Consider the following 19,919-nt stretch of genomic DNA (forward strand, 5'->3'; position numbering starts at 1 on the left):
TGCTCAGGAACATGGAAGTCATTTGACACTCTTGCCAGCTAGCCTAGGAAAGATAACCCAGCAACAACCTCTCCTTCCAACTAACTGTCCTCCCAGGAAAGCTTTCATGGAGGAAAACTGTGAGGGTGGAGGAACAGTATGGAGCAGGGAAGTATTATCAGTATTATCACAAAGGGAAGAAGCCATGCAATGGTGTTTTCTGTTTTGTGTAGGGAATGTGTTATTGCAACAGAGCTGCTGAGTGCTGCCTGTTGTTCCCAAGAGCAAAGTGATTATCCAGCAGGTGAGGCTACGGCAGAGGACAGGTTCAGAGGAAGAGATACAAGCGGATCTGCAGCCATTAGACCATCGTTCTTTACATCCTGGAGGCAAATCTAGTATTCCTGAGCAGCATTCCTTAGTTGTTTAGGAGATGGGTTTGAAACCTTCTGTCAGAGGAGGGCCCATCTGTTAGGGGTTGCCATGCCCAGCAGCCCGACAGAGGGGAGGCTGCTGCAGCTCCGTAGCCCCCGGATCAGCCGGCAGCGAGGCTGAGCCTGCCTTCCCCACAGGCTCACACACCATATGTACACACCTACATGTGTACCTGTGACCAGCCTCGTGGATCCACACAGATGGAAAACACAGCCCTTGCAAGCACAAACAGCACCGTGGCCTCATCTTGTTCCCCTCTCCAGCTGATCAGGATGACAGATGCTAATGAGAAAAAATCTATACCTATATACACAACATATGGGTGCTTCTGCTAGCTGTCTCTAAACACTTTGTCTGCCCTAAAACTGTCCCTGGACCTCGCATCTCCCCAGCTGTTGACACCCAGACACATGGGATTCTAAAGCAGCCCCTTCAGTTGCTGGTGGAGAACTGGCAAACTCTCTAGTCCTTGCCTGTCTTTCCAGCCACCAAATCCAGTTTGATTCTTGGGAGTAATCCACACTGGTACACAGGCACCAGGCAGTGCAAATGGGCTCTGGCCTCTCCCAGGTGCCCAGGACCCTATGTCCTTTGTATAACTCCAGTTGTTGGACCTATGTCCCTTAACGTGCCTTACTCAGGAAAATAGTTCAAAACAGAGTTTAATTTTAAACCAGAGGCAGTGGTTTATGTCCTTGACCAAGGTATTGAAGCACCTCCATCTGCACTTGTGTTTCTGGAATCCTTCATAACATAAGCCTTTTATCCCACAACCCAACACCATCCTCTTTCAGGAAAGGGTAACAAACTGTTCTCTTCACTGAAGGCTGGCTCAAGCCTGACAAAACCTGGGATGCTCATATTAGGACCTCAGACTTCCTGTTTCTCCATGCAGTGGGTCTGTAAGGCTATTTAACATAGCCAATATTTCCGTTCCCTTTCTAAAATAGGGTTGAATATGGAATAGCCTATTAGAAGAGTATGAAGCTTTAAATCACTATGAAACATGAGAAACATGGTTCAGCTGTCACCCTGAATACAAATGCTCAGGTACCTGTCTACCCCCACAAATTATTTTTTGCACTTCCCTTGACATCAAGGCTTTGGTGACCACAGTGCTTTAAATGTGTTAACTAGTTTCAACCAAAACTTCTCAAAGATGAGTGAGACCTCACAGTCTGTACTTTGTGTGGGTTTGGGGGCTTTTTATGAGAGTAGGCGTCTGGATACTTTTTACTGACTCCTTCAGAACTCATTCATTATTACCTGTCAGAGAACTAAGACAAGAGAAAAAAAATCTCCAGTGAGGCTTGACCCTGGCTGAGGCACAGAAGACAGGAAGCAGTCTTGATTTGATGGATCCTGGTGCTGAGGCACACCACTGCTTTCACTGGGTATTCAGACAGGATAATTCTCACCATATGCTGGGTCACTTTGGTCTCGAGTCCTGTCAGGGGAAGGCCCTTTCCCATACACAACATCCAATCCTGGTACTGAGTACAGGCATTTTACTGCAAGTCTTCTTTAAAGCACTCATCACTGTAACACCTAACTGGTTCAAAACCTTTTATGACTTTATCTACATAACAACCTGATGATGGAGAGAGGTATAATTATCTCATTTGACTAGTGAGGAATGTAAAGAGATTAAGATGAAAATAGTAAAAAAAAAAAGCCTATTAATTTTAGGTGCCCACTTTAGGATGTCTAGGAATTAATCTTTTAGAGTACTTAGCATAATGTAGTCGTATACAGTCAAGAATTTCACTGCAGTCAGAAGTGCTTGGCACCTTTTATGTAAAAACTTTCATCTAAAGCACTTTCAGATAGAGGAACATGCAATTATTGGCTAATCCAAACAACTGTCCAGCATCACACCAGAATCTGGTAGTGGAATGAGGGAGAGAATCCAGTTTTCCAGGGATTCTCTGACATTGCCCTTCTCTTTTCATGACATCCTGCCTGAAGCACTGTGAGGAACCTAACAGCAGTCACAAAGAAAGTAAATACCCTGCAGGTAATAAACTTTTTCCCATACAGCCTCCCTTCCATGAACTGAATGAGCCAAGAGTCCTTTGGAAAGCAGTTGGGATCATGCGAGTACAGACTATGCTCTTTCACAAGGGCTCTGATTGAGAGTTCACAGATGGACACCCATTCTTGTAATCTCTCTCTCCTAAACTTCCATCTCCTTATTTCCTTTCTTCTAATTTTGGAACTCTTGGATTTACATTCAGAAAGTCCTCTAAACACAATATTTCCCTCAATACAACACAGTTGCATATGTACCATCAAAACAAGCACTAGGAACCTATTTTCACTTCAGAAATATGCCATTTAAAATAAAGACTTATAGAGGGCATATTTTTTTGCAATATCATTGATATTTCTCTGGAAATCCTGGCAAATTTTGGGCTTGAATTTCTGTGGATATTGACATTATTGTAAAACAACTTGTCTCAGCAAGCTCTGGGTGGGCATGCTGCTGCACATCTCAGATTTTCAATGGTATATCCAAAAAATCAATCTCATCCATGCCATCTTTTCTGAAGGTAGTTTTCTGATATCAACTGAGTGAAACATTTTTAAGATGTGCAGATTTTCAGATTGTGGAATTGGCAATACTTACGTTTGGTCTTTTTGAAACCAGCTCATCCACATTGAAATGATACTTGTCAAGCAGCATCAAGTAACAGTGTCTAGTAAGAGTCTTAATGTCAGGCACATCAGTTTCTAATTTAACTCATAAAATAGCTAAAGCAATCCAGTAATCTCACTTTTATACATACAGTTAAGAACACGATCAGCTCATTGACTCAGACAGTAGCCACCATTTTCTCTTCTTATTTGATGCATGTTTCAGCATCTCTCTCCTCTTCAACATAAAATACATTGCAATGTTGTGAATATTAGCAACACACAGAGTTGTGATTGTTAAGACACATGTTGTGAGTAGCAAAAGTATTTAACTCAGGTGTTGATGTGGAAAAATGAAGGTCAATTTTGACTGTGGAACTGCAATTGCATCATTTTGACTTAAAGATACAGAAATAGATACAGAAGGAGGATGTATATGGGAGTAAAACAAGAACAAGATATGCAAAACTTTCTAATGTTTGTCACAAAAGAACATAAAACAAATGTAAGAAGGACACATACTGGGCTATTTCATCTATGGTGGGCAGCAAGAAGAAGGGGGACACACAGACGAGCCAGTGGTGTCATACAAATCAAATGGCAATGGGCATATTCTCCAAGAAACTGCATCAGTCCCAGGACATCCTCAGCACAGAGATGTATTCAGACAGCATGAATTAGCTGTGAGTTTAATACCTTTTGGAGGGGTTCTACTTGAATGGAAGATACACATGGGCCATTTCTGAAAAATGAATATTCTATAGTTAGCATCATTAAACATGGGAAAGCTGCCTCCCACAACAATAACACAGTCTACAGCATTTGTCATGTTTCCAAATATGGGAGATGCCACTGAACAGATAAACATGACAGCTTGGTAAATAGCCAAAGCAACTCTTACAAGTTATGCCTATGTCAAGTAATATTTTTGACCTGATTCGCACAGTATAAGTGGGGAAAATAAATATTTTATTTTGAAAGTTTGCTGGAAAAATAATGAAATTATCTGAAACAGATCCACAAGTGACAGTCGGTTAATTTAAAAGTATACTATATGATAGGAAGCATCTTTTCCAATTAGCCAGCCGTGGCTGCACTGTATTTTGAAAAAAATGACAAAATGTACTAGCCTGGCTTTGTTAGTCTGATAGTACTCTGAAATTACTAGCCAGGAATTTTCCCATACATCCTTACAGAAGATCGCTTTAGCCATCAGTGAAGGCTTGAGACAAGGCTCTATGGCCCTGCTCTGGTACAGACTGGGGTTGTCAGCCAATTTACTGAAGAGCTGAAGACTTTTCTCCTTCCTGGAATGATTGGCTTTGGAATGAATTTTTTTAGTGTAGTCTAAAATAAAAATATTGCTAAGCATATCTTACTATCTCTATGGAAGTGAGAGTGTGCACATTGTGAGTGGAGAAAAACTGTGTTTACAACCCAGAATTATTGTTAGTTTTGTGGTTTTGGGTGTATCTATGTACAGACACGCATGCTCTTACAAACATTCATCTATACATTGTGTATTGTTACATCCAGAAACCATTTTAAAAAGAAACAGCAAAAATACTTTTCTTCTACCAGAGATTTGATGCTTCTTAGGGAAGGAGGAAAAACCCCCACCAGTGACACAGAAGAGATAAAAAACAACTGAATGACTAGTCAGAACAACAAAAAGGAATGACTCGTTTCAGGATGTCTGTATGTATCATGGCAATAATATCTAATTAGGTTAAGTGTTCTATTTAATAATTCACTGTGTAATGAGATAGAGTAACAGAGAGTAATGGGATTTGTCAAAGCCCAAGCCAGAGCAGTATAAAACATGTTAGATATTTAAAACACTTTCAGAATAACAAGATCAGTTGATTTAAAAGCCACTTATGATGTTGTGCTGTTGTGAACTGCCACATCCTCTGGGTTATCTGACGGGAAAGCTGTTTACTTGTCCTTTTAAAACTTTTGTCACTGACTTTCAGGAGGAGATTATCTCTGTGCAAATTGCACAAAAGCAGGAAACTATGAAAATATGTATTCTTAAGCCTTTCTGAGGCAGAAAAAGAAAAAGAAAAGAGAAAATATACCTCCTATAAAATAGCCAGTACATAATCTCAGAAGTTCATTATAGCCTTGAGCACACTGGTTTGCATCCCAGATTAAAGGATTTTCAAAAGGAACTGTGATTGTCTTGTCACGGTTGAGCTAGATATTAGTTGGCTGAGCTGAGTATCAAATATGGGAAATTAGTTGCCATTAAAAGCTAGCTTCAGGCAGTTCATTTCTCATCAGCCAAGCTCTGTGAGCCTCCTGCTGTGGACAGTGAACATTAGCTTGCTAAATACTTTTGCTAATCAGACACCACATTACTAACAGAGGTGCCTGAATTTGGAGAGGAGGAGTTGGATGCCAGACACTGAAAATCTTTCTGAGGTAAGATTAACCTCTTTTCTTTATCAGAAGAGTTAACTTGTCTTTTCCCCAGGCCTCTATTAAAAAACAAACAAACAACAAAACAAAAGAAAACAAAAAAAAAAACCAAAAACAAAACAAAACAACAAAAACTAAACAAAACAAAAACAAACAAAAAAAATCAACACCAAATGCTTCTCTGGTTTTGTTTCTGCTTTTTGAACCATTCTTCTATCGTTATTATTTTCACTCCTGGGAAAGCCATAGAGGAGACAAATTGAGTCAAGGTAACTTAAAAGTTAGATGATAGGAATTTGCTGCTTTGGTGATGCTTTAGGAACTTGCTGGCTTGGAGGATAACAACTATCTGTGACACCTTGGCAAACACCATATTCAAAATAAAATTTGTGCACAGTGTGAGGTACAGAGCTGCAACAGGACATGACATGCCACCTTTGCACTTCTGCTGTGTTGCTTTTAAGGAAGAAATAATTTGATTTTGACAAAACCAGAACTGACCTGAGGGTCTGACCTAGCCCCAAATTTATTTTACTTTTATTGCATTGGTGGTTTGAAAACATTAGTGGCATTTCTCTTCTCTCAGTATGCTCCTTTGCATGTACTTCATTGCTATAGCCTCACGCTAAAGTAGTAGTTTCTAGTCTTACAAGACTTCCAGGAAGATCACTAGGTAATGAGGAAATTGAGTAGGTAACCAGCAGGCAAATGTGTTTGACCTAAAATGGACAGGCAGATTTTCATATCACTAAACTATTTTGTTGATGTTACAAATGCCTTTGAAAGTATCATTTGACTTTAGCCCAGTACATTAGCCAGATTGAGATTGGGAGATTGAAACATGGTAGGACAGTTAGTCCAGGAGATGCAACATTCAGGAGCAGTTGGAAGACTGAGCCAAGGAGTGTTGTAACCAAAGCCAGTCATGTTCCTTGTAAGAGAAACTCTTATACAAAGAAAAACTGCTCTGCAGAGAAGAGGCCTCATTCCTAGGACAGGACACAGATGCAGCAGCTGTAGATCTCTCATCCTACCTCCCTACCCCAGCTTCCAACCATCTCCAAAACTTCTACTGCTGTTAATACAAAAGGAAAAGGATCTTTTAAATGTGGAGAGGAAGGGACTATGCCTTGGGTCTCTGTTCTAATGCTTGGCCTCACACGGTGATCAGCTTTAATTACCCTGTAGGTAATCATCTCAGCTCTTTTATGTCTTTCTTCAAGAAAACAGGTAAGTGGACAAGTAAACCAAGTTTTTCTGCTTGATGAAAAAGGTAGAAAAAACTGCTTCCTGAGGGTAATGATGAAAGTGGTGCTGAGCTCTTCACTTTCAAGCTTTTTATGCCTCTAGACAAGCCCAGGAGTAGGTCTTTAAACACCAAATGAACTGCAACCTCAAAATCAAAAGCCAGTAAAGGCTTTAGAAAACAACTAAGTAAGAACCATTACTAAAAGTCTGCATATATAAATGCCAATATTTATGCCTAGCACTGAGGATCACACCACCTTGTCTATCTCTAGAGTCCAGGAAACAAGAACAGGAAACAAGAACAGGAAACAAGAATGCCCAGCTGTCCACAAGCAATAGGCCATTTGGCCAAGCGTTCTGCCCCAACAGCAACAACCTGGCCCTCCCCTCTAATCCATTCATTGTTGTCCCAAAATTAGAGATGATGCAGGGTGCATTCATTTATTTACTCTATTACTATACTGTTGGTCTGTGGAATTGTCCATCTTTTCTCTGACCCAGCTGAAACCATCTTTCTGTACAAGCTTGTCCAGAGTTTCCTTCTGTGTGTTTTAAAGCAATCTTGCAGTAGTTACTGAGTGCCTGGACAGCTGATGAATGAAAGAGCTGCATTAATGTTAGCTGTCATCTCCATGATTTTATAACCATGAAACACCTTCCCCTCTCACCAGTCTTTTTCTCTACAAGAGTTTCGGCTCAAGTGTCTCCTCATGATGCCTGATGCTTCCTCTTCCTAATAGCTTCTTCTCCTTCTCTGTTTTATAAAGATACCTAGAAATTAATGGACCTCAAGTCTGGAAATCTAGGAATGTAGAATAAATTTGTAGGCATCATCAGATTTCTGTGCCCTGTTTTCTCCAGTTGTGCACACGTCCCAGCTGTCATTTGTCAACAGGTACAAACACAATGCAGCATCCTCTCAATTTATCCAGGGCCTCTCTGGCTCCCTCAAAAACATCTCAAAAACATCTAAAAGCTGAAATTTTTCAGAGCATTTAGGCAGTTTGATTTGTACTATCCCTCTTCTTGTTATTGCTCAGGGCTCATCTTCTCACCAGTAACGTGGTAGGTTTAAAATGTGTCCTATTTATCTTTGGCAAAAAAGAGATCCTTTCAGCCTGTGCAGAACTGCACTGTACACTTTCATTGAAAATAACTGAATAAACTCCAAAGGTATTTGCAAAACTAAATATCTAATGAGCAACTGTACTTCCAGTACTTGAGCTGTTCTTTTGTGGTTTGTCAGTACAAAACAAAATGTAGCTAAGTTACTCTGACTCACTACTTAACAGCTCTGCATACATTAATGATTGCACTTACTAAAAGCTTTAAATTGGTACCAGTTTGATGGAAACTGTCAAGCCTACAGTCATTGTTTCTGACAGTATTATGTGTTTCAAGTTATTGTACCACTTAGTGCCTTGTTTCCTCACGTAACAGTTTTATGTTGGAAGGTCTGTTTTGTTAAAGACATTTTTACTGTATGGGCTCAAAAGAGGATTACAGTTTCTCTGGGTGAATTGATCACATGAGGGAGGGGAAGCAGGTCAATTCAGCTTCCAAATTCAAGGAAGGTGTTTTATCCTCTACATATGGTGAATGTAAATTTTATTGAAAGCCCTGAATTAACTGCAGTCTCCTGTTGAAGCTATACAAATAGTGTCATATGTGCCCTGGAAAGAGAGACTTCATTGTTTGTCTTCTGGTAGCACTCTGTTTTCTGGAGCCTAAAAGACAATTACTTCCTTGCAAACACAGGCAGATTAAATAAGCCACATTTTGTCCTTTTTGCCATCTGCCCCTTGCTTACTTTATTTTAAGCTGCATGACTAAGCTTTACTATCTGACATGTGAAGGTGGGACATGCTGTTTTTCTGCTCAGCTCCTTGAGGCTTGTAATGAATCCGAAGAAGCAGAACGGATCTGCAAAGGAGTGAGTCAGAAAATCAGTAACTGTACAATAATTACTTGCTGTGCCAAATAGCAGGACTTGGATCATAACATAACAAAATCTCCTCAAGGAAGTTTCAGGATGCAAAAGAAATATATATTTCATTCTTCTAAAAAAATAGCTGGTGGGCCTCATTCTGTTCCTCGCATAGCTCCACCAGCAAAAAGCAGATCAGAGCTTTACCCAGATTCCACAGAAATCTGTTTTGTGGGTAACTCTCAGAGCAGAGGACAAGGAAGGAAGGGAGATGGAGCACTCCTAATTAAATCAAAGAGTCACTCTTACAAAGTGACTTTTTGCTAAGCGTTCCTGCAGGACAGAGACACTCACAAGCAGCAGTGGGGACAGTCTCAGGAACAAATACTCTGTGAGGACATGGCAGGGGCAAAGCAATCTCCTCTGGTGTCAGGGCTGTGCTAGAGGGGTCTTCTGCATGGACCCCAGTCCTGAGAGCTGGGCTGGGGGCTTGTGGGACTGAGATGGGCCACTCATCACAGGATGAAGGGCTGTCACCTTGCCAGTGGAGCAATGCATTAAAGCCTCTCTCCAGCACTGGACCAGCTGAGGTTTATGTATTGGCTGAAGCAGACTGGGTTTCAGGTAACCAGAGAACTGGAACGAACCTGAACAAAAATCATGTGTAGAAGGGGAAGGTGAGACAATCTACTTTGTATATAAGGCACTTCTGTGCCTGTGTTTATACAGGGAAGTAAAGGTTCACATGTATGACACTTGTCAGGAAACCTACTGGTTATAAGGACTCTCCCAAGCATTTAATGTACTTGTTTGGTGGGTTTTCCTCCTTGTTTTAAAGTATTGGAGTAAGGACTGTACTTGGGTGAGTGATTTTATCTAAAATTATAGGTACCATATATTTAATTGGGATTCCTTTCTATTACTACTACTAGAACAGTGGAGATAGACTTGCTGGCACACTCCAAGAAGCCTAAGAACTTGCTGCTCTGTGTGACCAGGCAGCATTTTTCACACCCAACAGCCCAGACAGAGAGACCTCAGCTGGGACAGTGAGTCAGGACCACCAGAGCCCAGAATAAGGATATTCTCCAGCCCACTGACTATTTAGATCAACTTAAGACTAAAGCTTTGTCCTGCAGGGAACATGGGCTTCTGTTAAAGGTCAGTGCAACCTTCTTGTTTCTTCCTCAGATAGCAAAATAGCCATTGGCCATTCTGGTTTTGCACCTTTCCATTCCAGCAGCCAGCAGAGCAGGGCCAGGACAGCAAAAACAATTCATCTGTATGTGAGTGGGTATCACACATGATAGGGAGCATCTACCCCCTGTGGGAAAGCACATCCCAGACCCATGCCCTTTCCACATTCTCCACTCCATTGTCTCCTCAGCATTCTGCATGTAGTCTTTCCTAGCTTTCCTAGACATCCACATGCTTTGTAGCTGTACATCTCATGGGCTATGGTTTGTGGCTATCGCAAAAGACCAAGGCTGGAGGATGGAGGGGTGGATCAAGAAAGAATTGCACCAGGTGGAGATGCAGTCCCTGGATGCATAGGAGGCAAATGTGCATCCAGGAGGCTGGGTATATGTGCATAGGCTTCCCAGGGTTCCCCTCTGGTCTTAGGAGGGCCAGGCAACTCACGAGGGTGACCCAATGTTTAAGTAGACTGAAATGACCTTTCTTTGACAACAGAGGAACTACAGAGAAGTACAATCCACATGCGAGGTCCTTAATGACAGATTGAATCTGGGCTTCCACCTGAACAGTGATGACAGCTTACTAGGTGAGAAGGAGAGGAGATAGCAGAGGAGATAGAGCTTTACATAATTTGAGCCCTGAATGCTCCGAAAACAAAAGAAAGATATCATCTCCATGGTACATTTTTTCTTTTAAGTCTAAGAGTGAAGGACTTAAATCCTTCACTCTTTGTATATCCTAAGATGTTGTAAAACAGTTCTGTGCTTAATATATTAGGACATATTTAGAGGTGTGTCTATTTTAATGCACAAGAGGTTGCCCTAGAAATTGTATGCACTGTTAGAATGATGGTGAAAGCAAGTGTAGGGATTGTTGTATTATCCTACTTTCTCAATCTTGTGCCTATCAGAGAAACACCATCTAGGACACTTCACAGAGAAGCAATTCACTATAAAACTATCAAAAGATTAAAGTTTTATGTGTTTTATTGCCTTTTGATACTGGAAGATTTGTTTATATCTTGGGAGGCCAACATGTGCTGTGATAGTTGCTCTGATGGTGCGTGGGATCTTAAGGCTCTGAGGTTTAACATCCCCACAAGCCAACACAGATAAGAGCAATCTGAGAAGACTCTGCTGTCACACAAGGAACCTGGAATAACAAAATCCAGGCAGAGCAAATACAGGGTTTCTGCCTTTGTTTGAAGTGCTGAAGAAGTGCAGGTCAGAGCTATAAACAGGGAAGGGAGGAAGGATAAAACATTTCTGTCATTCCTTCAGGAGCTGTTGCTACTTAGAAAAACTTGGGTAACTTGAAGATTCTGTGCATTTTTCTCTTTTCTCTAGGCATATGGGCTCTTATTAGGTAGGCCAAAGACTTTTAATATCCAGCAGCAAAACAGGAATCCCGTGAGACTAGCAGTTGCATTCAGATAATGTCTTTACCTTTTCTCTCCCTTTTCTAATTCATAGCAGTCTGCTTTCCAAAGCAATGTTACAGACACACTGGATATGGCACAGAGTCTGACAGACACAGCAAAACTCCTTAACCAGGTTTCCAGGTCTCAGATAAATCCCTCCTAAGCTTCCCCATTTCCATGTTTTGCCATGTCCAAGCTCACACAGAGTCCTCATGTGAAGGATGCTAAAGCCAGTTGTAGTCCCTTTCTGGCACTGACATAGCTGTGCCTTTGTGTTATGCTACTCTCTCTTCAAACAACTTACATATGGTGAGAAACCACCCTACCTTAATTTTATAATGATTGGGAACTGTTCCTCTCTCCTATTATAGACTGTTATATATATATACATATATATATATATATATATAGACACATCAGGTTGTGTCCTAAGGCTTTTTCCATGCTGTGAATGAAGCACCAGGTGACATGAGCACCCAGCTTCAAAGGGAAGTTATCTGTGAGAATAACAGAAAATAATACAAAGTTTCCTGTGGGCAAGTCTGGATAATTTTTGTTTAAAACTCAAGATTTCTAATTTATAACACTTACAAAATGGAAAAATTAACTTTATTTTTTTATGTGCCTCTTTTGAAGCAATTGAATTACTTGCTTCTACAACACACATACAATGAGGGTTTTTTTTCTCTTATTATGCATCCTCTCCCCACCAAGGTACAGAGTTGACAAGGTTCTTTAATAACCAGGGTTCCTGGGGAAGATGAGTGCATCTCAGCAATACCTTCACTTCTCATTGCCCCAAAGTCTGGGAAATGGTTCCTGTGTTAGGAGCTAAACAGAGGTTTAGAGGCTGGCTGCCCTTACAGCCTGAGTTTTAGAACTGCAGGATAGTGCTCACACAGTTGCTCTTCCAGTGTTGCAGATAAAATGATGCTCTCCTGAGTGAATTGCTGAGCCAGTGGGCTAGTGATTTTGACTCAATCAAAGTCAAATGAAACTTCTTGCCAGCAACAGGAAAAGTCATGAAGATATATGTTTTCACAATGTGCTATTCCATTCTGATGAACAATCCATCAATCTCTTGTTACAGTCCTTTCCATAATCTCCCCCCAAACCTGATATACTTGGGAGAATTTGCAGAAGAAAAGCTCTAGCTTTTATACAATCAAAACAATATCCCAAAACACTTTCAGCTTGAACCTTTCTCAATGACTGCTGTGGAGTGTTGCGTGGAGGAAGGCTCTAATAAGCTGGGCCAGACCATTTTGGTTTATAAAGGTCAATGCCATCACCTTGAATCCTACCCAAGAGACCACAGGGAATTGCTGTGGTTTGTGGCACATTGTTGTTAAATGTTCCCTGCCTTTGATAAGTGGGATAGCTCGCGCTGTTAAATTCCCTCCTGAAACAGCTGCAAGTGGAATGCATTGCATTGTCTGATCTCAGGGTAACATAGCTCAGCAGAAGAGGATGCGTGCCTGAAACAAAAGGTTATGCACACATGAACAAACACAGAGGCAAAACCCACCATTTTCAGCACAAACTCTTTCTCAGGAATCCAGTTTGTCATTTACTACAGGTCTTACCTTGGTGACTGCAGACCCCTCAAATCCTGTGAATCTGATGGTAGATAATAATACAACTGATGGCAGATAATACACAACTGATCATTAATGTAGATAAATTTCTAGAGATTATGTGTAGAGCATGCTGATCTGACAAAAGACTGGTTTATGAATTGGGTCATTTGTTCACATAGAAATAGCTATAATAGGGACATTGAGAGGCACACCTTCTCCACACTGCTGACACTGTAATCCTATCTCCTAACTAACCTCTGCAGTCTCCCCGTGTTCGTTTGAATGAGTGAAACAGAGTGAAGCTTTGAGCTGACCTCTCCACAGAGACCTTCGAATGGATAAATCTACTGACCTTTGAGCTTTTGCAGTATAAAAAAGCAGCAAAGTCACTTCAAAGCAAGTTCCAGCTAGTACTACAAAGAACCACTGGTTTGTCAAAAATACTTTTAGATCAGCTAAGTCTGACATTTCCAGTAAAAACATGTTGGACATGTTTTACTCATGTTTTCACTCAATGTTATGCAGAGCTTCCTGACTGACAATACAGATGCAGTTTTTGATCCCTGTCCAGACCCATGACTCCTCAATATTCTCTACCCTCTGCCCCAGAAAAAATATCTATTGACAGCAGCTATTTAGATTGCAACTATCAACATTCAACAATGTGAGTGCAGGCCTCACCAGACCCCCTGTGAGTCTATTTGTCTCCGTGCCTCCAGGGACAGTGACAGCTCCCAGCACCAACACAAAAACTGTGATAAGAAGCCATCCAGGAGGATTCAAAATCCAGACTTCCCATCAAGATGTTGCTGCCCTCTCCACGGTGTCCAAATGCCAATGATGAAGCTGTTTGAGAGGTGAAGCAGAGTATTCACAGCAAGAAAAACTCAGTTTCACTTGTGCTGGTGCCAGATTTTATGATCTATTCTATTTGTATAAAAAAAACCCCTGTGCTTTATTTTACTGTGCCAATATGCTAATAGGTCATTTTCTACCACCCCTCCAAAATTTTCCCCACAAATCCTTAGACTAAGACTTCACAACTTTGCTGTTCTTTAGGTGGTCATGCTTTGCCACGTGCATAAGATGTTCACACCAGGAATTTTAGTTTCTTCCTCCTGTGACATCATTTGTGACTCATCTATAAAGCAGCATGACAGCTGAACAAAATCACGGCAAAAGACTTTTAAAAGCCCTTGTGTCCACAGTGAGAGAAAAAAAGATCTCCCTAACTATTTACCAAGTTCTCCTCAGAGAAATCAATGACCACCCACCCTCCTTCAGATTCCCGAGTACCAGCTTTTTACATCACTTATGCTTTTGTTGCATCTTATACAGACAGCAGGGTACCAGGTAACACAGGAATTACATTTATTGCAGCATAGCAATGATACCAGAAAACTACTAAGATGAATATTAAAGTACTATGCTTATCATGCTTCCACACCATGCAAAAATCTCAAATCCTACAGGAATCTCAGGAATTCTCAGTATGAAATCAGCATGGTCAAACAGCTGTTTCTCATGACACTTTGAGTAAGCCTGGTATTATCTGGGTATTCAGTTGCTTCAGATTGGCTAGGAAGTGCATTTATTTTTTTTTTACCTAATTATTTCTTGCATACTTTTATAAACTTTTTTCATGGGCTTATATAAACTAAATGAATGACACTGATCTGAACATGACTGTCAAGTGCTAAACAAGATGAATAAAACTTTTCTCGTTGTTATAGAAAAAAAAACAGCTGTTTCCTATCTTTAATAATAGTAATACGTGACATTAGGGAAAGTCTCCATAAACACATGCAAACCTTATTTACATAACAAATGCCTGATACCAAATATTTTAAAGGTATTTTACTAAATACCAAAAAATACCCTTATATTTAATATAAATACTTACCTTTAGACACTTTTCCCTGCCCATCCCTCTGAGGTGATGTGAGATTGAGATGTCCATTAAAAATACACCAGACCTTCACAGAGAGTGGAACTGACATCCCAGTGCAAGAAGAATGTTAGCTTGGATAAGTGATGCTGAGAAGCCCCACAACAAATCTATCACTCTAGGTGTGGGATTCAAGATTGTTCCCTGGATAGGCAGTAATATCTTCCTGAAACTTCACTCTGCTTAATACAGTTATGAAGGGAAAAAATCAAAGAAATCAGGGAAAGCAAGAGTTAATGCCACTGGGCATAGCCTATTAAATGACAAAAAAATCAGAGAGCAGTGCAATTCTTAATTAAAAGAGTAGAACAGAGAGAGGGAGAGAAGATGGAGTTAGAGAAACTGGAGATGCCACTCCAGGGTGAGTGAGAAATCAATCAGAAGTTACAAAGCTGTTGTGCTGGAGAGGCTTATATTGCCTTGAAAATACCTTAACCAATGTACATTCATGAAAGTACATTAACAGAGGTAAAAAAAAAGTGTAAACTGTTCTCAGTAATTTTTTTGACAGTTAAAATGAAAACTCACTGTTCATTTTCTATAATATTCCTGCACAGTAAATATTAGTTTGGCCACCTATTTTCACAAACATTTCTCATGGACCAGGAAAAGCATCTTTACTCCCATACCCTCCTGCAAAGTAGAGCCTGTGCATTCCTGCACAGATAATGCCTTATGGGGTCAGCATCATTTCCATTTGCATACTCAGAGTCAAACTGCTCTCCTGCATCTGTCACAAATGATTGAGCAAATCAGGGTAAAATGATGTGTCTTATTACCCTCTCCCTAAATCATTTAATCATAGGAAGCATGATGCACTCTGAAAGGTGTCTCAATACACATTTTGAATGTCCTTCAGGTGTGCTACATAAAAGGTTTTTGAAAGAGACTGTCAATAGTGTTTTAGCCATCAAGAGAAAACAGTATTATAATTGTGTGCTACTTACTCTTTAGCACTATTTGAGCAAAATCAGACTCTTACAGTTTGTCTTACATTGTAAACCAACCAGCCAAATAGCAATCTATAGGCATGGATATATCCATATATCCATGTGGGAAGTGTGTAAAAGCTAACCTGAAAATCTACAGTCAAATCAAAACTGTTTTCTCATAGCAAAGAAAACAAAACACTGAAGAAACAATGACTAACCCAAAGTTACAAAAAAGTAAATCCAGGGCTAATGTAATTCTTCCTTGAATTACTGTGTAACATAAAGTAAGATAAAGACTTATACAAAAAGAGGGAGATACGGCAAGAAACTGGACAAATAATCAAGTCATATTTCTGGAAGTTGTTGGTTTTGAGGAGCAGTGTGAAGCAAGATGAAAATGGAGGAAGTGCTGGAAACATGAAAAACTTCATATGTTAAGAAGTGAAACAGGATGGTGCCAAGTAGCCAAAACAGAGAGAAGTAAAGGATGATGAAGGGATGTTTTTATTTTAATTGAAAGTTAAAGATCTGCACATAATGATGGGCTTCATTTCAGGTGGTTCCTGGTGCTGAAGGAGGCAGAGGTGGACATGGATCACAGTAATTGTCATCTCTGGGTTCTCAAACTGAAATTTGACTTGTTTCTGCTTTCCTACTCTGGGAACTTTTCTTTCTCCTGTGCCATATCTTTGTTTTTCAGCACTTTATCTTCCTCAGTAGTCCAGACCCAAAGCAAAGGGAGCTAAAACTTGAAGGCATTGCCTGCCTTGCCTGTTCAGCAAACTGACCACCAGGTCTACTATCCCAACATCATTTCCTTTCCTCGAAGCTGGGGTGCCTCACTGGAATTAACTCCTTGCAATACTGTAAGCACTCCAACAGCACTCCAAAAGGTAGATGGAACATATAATATTCTTAAAAGTTATTACAGGCATTCCCACATCCCTCACAGAGGGAAGGAGAAGGAGACTAAGCAGCATGGATAAACAGCACATCCTCAGATCATGGGAATGGCAGGAAGGATACAGAAAAGGTAGCAGAGAGATGTTGATTCTACCCTCTGACAGCAGTGTGCAGCCAGACTAAGGCTGCACTATTTCTTTCCATTCTGGCCAAGAATTCACACCTCTCTGCACAGCAGAGGATGGCAGCAGCAAGGGTGTAGGCAGAAGAACTTGCCATTTCTCAAAAATCAGGCCTTTGCATTAATTAAGGCATCAGGCTCCACTATCAGCCTCCATCCTTATTACTATCCTTGGATTTTAGGCTATATTTAAAATCATGCCATTTCAGAATCCTTTATGAATAAATATGAGTGTCAAGACCTGTGTGCATCTCCTATGCACACAAGACAGTGGAGTACATCACGTACTCACAGAATCTTATTAAATTTCTCTGAGACACATAATCCTGTGAACCTCATCTGTAAACACAGGCAGCAGTTGTACTTAATTTCTCTCGTCTATCCTTCACAATCTCCCTTCAACTATCTCTTCTTAGTCACTAACTGAGAACTGAGCAGGAACTAAGCACTCATATAAGTATGTGGATAGGGTACCTGAAGATAGGTGTCACGGAAAGGAGAAAATCTTGATCAGAGAGTAAATATAGTGCATTGAATACTTGCTGGTTATGTGAAGGTATCTGAGTATTAAAAATTAATGCAGAAAACTGAAAGCAGGAGAAGAGGCCGTATTTGGGTTGAGTGTTCTCTATTTTTAAGAATTTTAAAAATAATTATTTTAGCAGTGACATAAAAATAAAATGGTGAAGTATTCAGTTTGATTGTTCACTCTTCACAGTCGACCTGTTAGCAGCGTATCACCAATGTGGGACATTTCTGCCCTCAGATGATTCCCAGTGGCAGATACAGCATGGTCCAGAGTAACTTCTGCAACCCCACAGATAGTCAGAGAGGAGTCAGAGATAGTCAGGCAGAGGAGCACTCAGAGTTGGAAAAGAAAATTAAGTTTTTCAATTGCCATGGGTCGTGCCTCCATCATCTACCTTGGTGTTTGTATTGCATAGGGAGGACAGGTGCCATAAATGCAGTTCATGGAAAAATGGCAGCAGCAGCCCAGCTCGGAGACCCCAAGAGAGATGCACAGTCTGAGGGATCAGGTCCCAAGTCCTTGGCAGTGAGTGAGAAAATCATCAAAGACAGAGCATCCTGCCCTGGTTAACAGATACTGTGTAAACAGAGCAAAAAAATTAGCAGGCTAAGCTTGTTTTATTATTGGCTCAAACCTGATACACAAGAGGGATTTTGGCCAGGCATCCAGGACATGTTTGAACTTAAAGATATGTATTGTCCTATCAGAACAAGGCACACTATCAATCTTGAATTAAGGTGCATGCTTCAGTATCCCAGAGAATAGGGAAAGTAACCTTAACCTACCTCTCTGTGGGACAAAGGCTCAAGTTTGCCCCATGAATGAGAGTGTTCATTGTAGTTATTTGTAGAACATGAACTTTGCTCTTTTGAGGGAGGTGATAATAACTGGAATTATAACAGCTCAGAAGCAGATCCTGATATTTTGCAGCTCAGGCTGATCACTCTAATTGTTATTGATTAATAATGAATATTGTGCCTTTGTATCCAAAAGAGACAGGAGAAAAAAACTCACTTTTTTTTTCTGCAGTGCTGTATGATCTGCTGCCTCACAATATGCAAGTCCTCCAGCGAATGGTTACAGGGTAAGGAACATCAAAATACATTCTTTTTATTAGTTAGCAGTAATGACCTTTTATTTTTGATTATTTGTGCATTAACAGCATGGAATGGAGATGTGCTATGTAAGGAAGTTATTCTTTGCTAATTTGAAGCTTTTAAAATACACAGCACACTATCTATTATGTATCATGCATTACAATTACAACAACAGTTTAATTAATCACCAGCACCCTGTTTTGTATCAGTCTGCTGCTGAATTCTGGGTAATGGTGTTGTTTACCATTTAGCAAGTAGCAACATTTCACTCTGTTTCACTACATTAAACTGCTCAAATAAAGCAAACGGATATTGGAAAGAGTTGGCCATCTGCCTTTATTTTCTTTTACTTTTGTTAAGGAAAGGGGAAAAAAAAATAAACCCCACCACAGCCTCTGAAAGGAGAAAGAGCACAGCCATGAAACTGATAGTGACAAAAAACACCCTTTTTTATCAGGTCAAAATCTCATCTAAATGCAGTTCTGATGAATGGTAAAAAGCTTGCTTTGTGGATTTGGAGTGGGTCTCAAGACCAGCAATGAAGTCTAATGATTATTTAATGGTGCCGCACTTGAAGCAGGATTATGTGAGACTCTCTTCCCCGTTAAGAGTTTGATGAATAGGTTTTGTGACAGCCATTTAGGAATAAACAAGAATTCATCAGTCTGCATAAGAAGAAGCCAGTTTATAGATTAAGTTTCTTGAGGTAATTCATGAGGTCAGTCCCATTTAGATGTAGACTATTAGGGCTCAGCTTTTGAGAGCGGCCATACAAGGGAGTTACTCCAAATGGACCTCTCTAATACAAAGCCCCCTTTCAGAGGGAAGCCTGAAATTTTTATGACCCTGCTGCTAGGAAGCACATCAACTTGTCACTGTGAAGATCTGCTGGGGCAAGACCTCATCACTCTATTAAAGAGCTCTGTGACCCTATTGATTTGAAGTATTTAAAGCAGGGGTGAAGTTCAAAGCAATTTCTTTTCTATACTATTACTCAGCCTCTCTGTGTCTTGGCTCTAAAACATCTGCTGTCAGTTCCTCTCTGGTGTCTGACTCTGGAATCTGTCACTGGAGAACAGAGTAGTTTTATTTAGAATAAATTGGATTCCTTTTCAGTTTTCAGCATTTCGTATTGTGATCAATGGTTTACACTCCTTCATGTGCCAGGAGATTTAACTGGCACTGTACCCTTTCATGTCTCCTCATGACTCAGCCAGGGCCTGCTCCTGGGGCTCTGTAATCAATTCTTTCCATTCTAACAGGTTACCTGCCACCAGTATTTCTAATTGGCTAATCATTAAAAGTAATAAACTTCTACATTTGGAAAACAAACAAAAAAAACAAACAAAAAATTTTAAATAAAATAAAATGAGGGGCAAAAAGTCCCAGAATGCCATTTTGGAAACAAAACCTTCACAGGATCTTTTATGCTTACTTGCTTGGAGGGAAAAAGAAAAAAAGACTCTGAGTAAACAACGCCAT

The sequence above is a fragment of the Passer domesticus genome, chromosome 1, assembly GCF_036417665.1.
Source record: "Passer domesticus isolate bPasDom1 chromosome 1, bPasDom1.hap1, whole genome shotgun sequence".
Classification (NCBI taxonomy): Eukaryota; Metazoa; Chordata; class Aves; order Passeriformes; family Passeridae; genus Passer; species Passer domesticus.